The sequence below is a fragment of the Astatotilapia calliptera genome, chromosome 17 (genome assembly GCF_964374335.1).
Source record: "Astatotilapia calliptera chromosome 17, fAstCal68.1, whole genome shotgun sequence".
In the NCBI taxonomy this organism is placed as follows: domain Eukaryota; kingdom Metazoa; phylum Chordata; class Actinopteri; order Cichliformes; family Cichlidae; genus Astatotilapia; species Astatotilapia calliptera.
The window spans coordinates 2,666,827-2,672,796 of record NC_137438.1 but is presented as its reverse complement, the minus strand read 5'-3'; the positions used below and the strand labels follow the sequence as shown (position 1 = coordinate 2,672,796).

Sequence of the window (5,970 nt, the reverse complement as noted above, 5' to 3'; positions counted from 1 at the left end):
TCTCTTCCAAATATTTAATCTCTCTTGGCTCATGGTAATGCTTCAAATGAAACGGGTGGACAAGAATATTTAACTGTCTCTCTGTGAACACCACCTTTAGGTTTCTCTGGAGCAGTGCTGGGATCGTGCAGAGTGGCAGTGATGGGACAGCAAAAACCTGTTTCTGCTCTGACACAGAGCTGGAAACAGCCTCAGAAGTATCACTGGTTTTGTTGCTCAGCTCCTTTTAAAGAGCACTCTCCACCCGTGAGGCGAGTTCTTCCAAGGGAAGACTCCCTTCAAGGGAGACAGGGACATTTCTCCCATTGAAACTAGACCAACAAGCCAAACAGTTAATTGTGTCATTTTCCCAAAGTCACACATCAGAGTAAAAAAATGAAGAAGAGTGTATGAAAGATTGTTTTGAAAGCTCAGAAAGTCATCGGTTTCTGTGTTTGATTCTAGTTTTTATTCTAGGATTAATTCCACAGAGATTGTGCACAGTGTGATGTAAAAAAGTAGAAGCTAAAAGTAAAAATAGTATTTTATATTAAATTCTAGATTTAACAGGAATCCAGTGGAGAAAAGTCAATATAGGAGAAAAATGCTGTCTTTCTGTTTCCTGCCAGTTTTGCTCTGAAGCTAAACGCTTTCCGTGGAGTTTTTAGGACATCCTGATAGTAACAAATTACAGAAATCAACAGGGAGGCGGCAAAGTCTTAAACAACAAATGGGCTCATCTGGGATTTGAACATAAGAAACTCAAACTGAGGATCATCCCCAAAAACCAAGTCACAGGAAACAGCTCCTTTTTAAAATCTCACATTTCAGTGCAACAGTTTCCAACAATGGCAGCCGCTACTAAGTTTTCATATTACTCTAATTTATCTTTCTGCGTCACAAAATAAACTTTTAACATATTTTCAGAAAGTAGCCGTATGAACTTCAAATATCTATTTGGTTTATCAAGACATCGCATATTTGCAAAAGTGCTGTGACGTTTTCGGCGACGTCTGTTACCCAGTGCTTATCGTGATGTGCTCGCGCCGAACGTGGGTCTATACTTTCTGTTCTTTTGTTCATATTTAACAAAACAAAAATGCAGACATAAGTGTGCACATTAGTTTTGACTGCTAGTGAAAATAGTTTTCTTTACAAATAACTCTCTCGCTGAACTAACAGCCAGTCCCTCGCTGCTCATATTGCCTTCATATTAAATCATTTTGTGCTTTTTAAAGATCTTATTTTAACATTGCACTTAAAGGAATCCAGGCACTCATCTTTCCGATCTCCGTAGACTAACAGGCTGTGGATGACTGAGAACAGACAAAGCTTATATCTTTTAGGCACTGCTGGGAGTTGAACCCAGGATCTCCTGTTTTCTAGTTTAACACTTACTAGACAGGCACTTTAACCAACTAAGCCACAGCGCCACATACACGCCACACAGATGAGTGACTGATGAACACTGAGAAAACCTCCACACATCAAACCAATTTGAGCTTACACAGAAACACATGAAAGGTAATCTTGTTTTTTTTATATTAATCACCAGAGGTTGTCGCATCAAAAGAGACGACGTCTGTCAAAGTCAGGGGTTAAAAGTGCGACGGTGTTTTTGTTTTGCTAACTCTCCACGACACTCTAAACTCCAGGCTCATCTACAGTCAGCCTCCTCCATTGCCCCTTGATGCCCACTCACACTAGTCAGCTTCTGGGTGGGAATCCTGCAGAGTTACTCTAGTTTTGCATTTTCATTTTCTTCATTTGTTTTTAATTTAGTTTAGTTTCACTTATGTTCTATTGTGAGTTTATGTATTTCAGTTTAGTTTAGAGAGCAAGAGAGTAATAATAACTAACTGAGGAAATAAAAGTAAAACCCTTCAAAGTGCTGCAGAGAAAGAAAAGATTTCACTCTTGTCAGTCTCCTTAAATGATAAAAACTGGACTTCACCACAGGCTCTAACTTGGCTGTCCAGTTTAAAATCACTGTCCAACTGAAAACCAAGGTCAGTAAGAACATCCAGGAGTCCCAAATCAGCAAGGACCACTAGTTCAAAACACCAACACCTCTGTTTTCTTATCATTAGAATTTAAGAAGTTTAAAGCCAACCAAGCTTTAATGTCATCTAGAGATGCCAAGCGAGGTTTTATGGAGATGCCATCCTTCTGCTTTAACAGTCATCAGTGGAACAATGAAAAGAGATCCCATGCCTTTTAAGGATGAAACCCTAAGGCAATATATAGAGTAAAAAGAGCAGTGGCCGTAAAATTGACCCCTGTGGGACGCCACATGACAGAGAAGCAGACGATGATTTGGAACCGAGAAGCTGACAGAGAAAGTTCTATTTACCAAATAAGACTAAACCAATTAAGTGCAGTGCCACCAATACCCACTAGATCATCTACCGTAATCGAGATATTAGAATTTTGTCTTCTACTGTGTCAAAGGCAGCAGTCAGGTCAAGCAAGACCAGAACAACGTGGTTACCAGAATAAAAACCTTTAAGAATGCAGATTCTGTGCTATAAAGGGTTTTAAATCCTGATTGAAAAACCTCAAGGATGCCATTACATCTATAAAATATTTCAGTTGACACAAAACAATTTTCTCTAACACTTGGAAAGAAAATGCAGCTTGGAAATCGGTCTATAATTAGCTAAAACTGTGTGATCAAGGCCAGGTTTCTTAAGCAGTGGCTGCACTACTGCATGTTTGAAAATTGCAGGAACCGCACCACAGGACAGACTGCTGTTAATAATGTCAAGGACAGACTGCCCTATACTAGGAAAACCTTCTTTTAAAAATTGTGGAGGGAAAGGATCCTGGGGGAACCTGCGGGGTTAATATGACACCCCGCATCCTCTGAAATGGAGAGAATCACAAGCTCAGACTGAGTAAAATCAGCAGTGCAAGGGACAGAGACAGAGGGGTCGGGAGCTGTGATAAGAGGCCTGGCGGTGCCGACCTTTTCAATAAAAGGTGATCATCATGTCTGGCGATTACACCTGAGCAGAGACTTTGTTTGGTGAATGACACAGGTCAGAAATAATAGAAACAGAAACAAACTTGGGCGTGACAGATGAGCAACCACACACACCAGCGCCATCTTGTTACCAGTCAGGTGTGAGGAACAGTTGGACCAAAGGTTCATTCAAGACTTTTTATGTGAAGGGAAGGAGTTTAAACTGGATTTATCAGAAAATCAGTTCTGTTAGATCTGTTTCAGGATGGCTGAGTGGTCTAAGGTGCTGTGTTCAGGTCGCAGTCTCCCCTAGAGGTGTAGGTTTGAATCCCACTTCGAGCAGTTTCTGCTTGGTATGAGGACTCTGATGGGTTTAGATTTTATTATTTGTATTGGGAAATATTTAACCATATATGCTTAGAGGTATATAATCGAGTGTGTAGTGATAGGATGTGTGATCTTTAGCAGTCTGCAAAGGCTTTGTGTGCATTCCAGAGTGCTCTGGCATTCACACCAACACCCTGGGAGCATGGGAGAGGTCGTACCTTGTTTTATTGTTTTATGGTAGGATAAACGTAGCTATGTCAGTTTTAGGCTAAGTGCCTTTTGTTTAGATGAACTGCTGGACTTCCAGGCCAGCAGGTTTAGGGAAGTCTTTATGGGGTCACACTCTGACCATTAGAGAAGAGCCTGAGTTATGACCTTGGCTCGCTGTTTTTTCTGCTTCTAACAAAGGTGGGAGTGAAGCTCCCATGCAATGTGCTCTGTTGTCTCTACTATCAGGAAAAATAAATAAATAAAAAAGGCCCTGACTCTCTGAACACAATATTCTCTTCATAACTCGGCAGTATGAAATGTCATGAAACAGTGTAACTCACTCACAGTAAGTCAGCAGTATAGGATAATACAAACCTATCCAATAAATCTCATGATTTTCACACTCTTTTAACTCAGAAGAATGATGCAAACTAAAACTACATACTGATTACACAAGAAGTATGATGTGGCCTACAGCAGTATCATGATTCACTCATTTTGATTACAGGTATAATGTAATATATAACAGCACAATAATCTCACAACTGCTACAAGCACATTTGCCTTTCTTAACATATGCAAGAGAAAGGCAGCTGTTAAGAAAATGCCCTTTTGGGTGAGAGAGGCCCACAGGCCCTGCATGCAAGCGTACTAACACACATACATGCACTGAAGAACAGCTTACACTATAGCACACACTATACATGCACCTATATCTCTCATTGGTGTTAGGGCAGGGATAGCTCAGTAGGTAGAGTGGTGGCCCCATGATCGGAAGGTCGGGGGTTCGGTACCCCTGAGCAAGGTACCGTCCCTACACACTGCTCCCCGGGCGCCCAGTGGCTGCCCACTGCTTCACTGAGTGAATGGGTTAAATGCAGAGAGGGATTTTCCCCACGGGGACCAATAAAGTACTCTTTCTTCTAAAGCAGGGAAAAACTTAACAGAGTTTTGTTATCAAATGCTGAATCTCCAGCTTGCAGGACAACAGGTGAAACGTTTGTGAAAACAGAGAAGGATAAAATAAAGACACAGAGAGTCTGGTATGACCAAGCAATAATCAGACAATAGATTTAGTTGGTAATACAATACATTGTGACATGTTTTCTGTTTGATTGATGCAACACAAGTCATTTACTGTATGAAGGAAATTCTCTTTTGTGATAATATTTTGAACGTGCATTTCTGTTGACCTGTCAACTTAGCGCATTATGAGCTGATAGGGGTGGGGGGTGAGGGTGAGGGTGAAAAGAGAGAGAGGGGGGGGAGGGAGATGGGGCAGGTATTAGGAGTTAAAGGGAGACAGGGGAGGGAGAGGTGTCAGGAGAGAAAGGGAGAGGAGAGGTGAAAATTAAGATGGAACAGAGGTGGAGGAAGACGAGGTGACATTAGCAGTAGAAAAAGTGGAAAAAGTAGAAAAAGCAGGAGTGTCCTTCCTCCAGAAGAAGCGGAAGCGTTTTTTCCTCTTTCCCATGAGCTTTTCCACGAGCACTTTTTTCTCTAGGATGAGGGTTCTCAACTGATCGGTTGTTTCTGAGTTCTCCTTCTCAAGTTTCTTGCATGTTTTCTCCACTTCTTCTAATTTGGCTTGTTTGTCTTCGAGCCTTTCTTTCATTTCTTTAGATGTTGCCTCCTGCATTAGCTTTGCCTCGTGCAGCTCTGTATAACTCTGTTGTAATTTGTCATGCGTGTCTTCTAACTGCTGACTTCTGCTCTCGATTTCCTGAAGTGTACACTGCAGGTCTTCGTTTGTTTTCTCTAGTTGTTGCTTTAGCACCTGCATCTCAGTGTTTTTGCACTTCAAGTTGACTGAAAGTTCCTCAAGTTCTGTGTTTTTTCTCAGCATGTCATTGAGCTCACTCTGCATCTCTGAGCATTGGTTTTGCAGTTTTTCCTTTTCCCCTTCCAGTTGAGTTGTTTTGTAGTTCAATTTGTTATAAAGTTCTTGCAGGTTTTGGTTTTTCCTCTCAAAGTCCTGGAGAATTTGTTTGTCTTCTTTCTGCTTTATTTCCTGTTGTTCTTGGTCTTGAAGCAGCTCTTGATATTTGTGCAGTGTTTCATCAAGCTTTACCTGCAGCGCTCCGTATTTTTCCTGCACACCTTGGAGTTGGCACTGCATGTCTCTCTGGTTAATGTCCAGTTTTTCCTTCTCTTCAAGGATTTCTTTATTTTGTTGCAGAGCTTCATCAAGCTTTACCTGCAAGCCTTCGTTGTGTTTCTCGATGTTCTGAAGCTTGCAATCCAGATCTTTCTGTTTCATGTCTTGCCGTTCTTTCTCTTGAAGGAAGTCTTTATTTCTTTGCAGTGCTTTATCAAGCTTTATTTTCAGCGCTGTGTATTTTTCCTCCACGTCTTCAAGCTTGGAGTCCATTTGTTTCTGTTTAATTTCTTGTTGCTTTTGTTCTTGAAGCAACTCCTTACTTTTGTTCAGTGTTTTATCAAGCTTTACCTGAAGCGCTTTGCATTTTTCCTCCATGCCTTGTTGCGCT

General features: G+C 41.2%; 1 non-coding gene across 1 annotated transcript; it reads right to left on the bottom strand.

The window, feature by feature from the left end:
• Window positions 1-1,323: 1,323 nt before the first annotated feature.
• Window positions 1,324-1,412, bottom strand: trnat-agu (transfer RNA threonine (anticodon AGU)). The gene is given in 2 exon segments: window positions 1,324-1,359; window positions 1,375-1,412. It is a non-coding gene; the product is annotated as a tRNA-Thr (tRNA).
• Window positions 1,413-5,970: the final 4,558 nt, after the last annotated feature.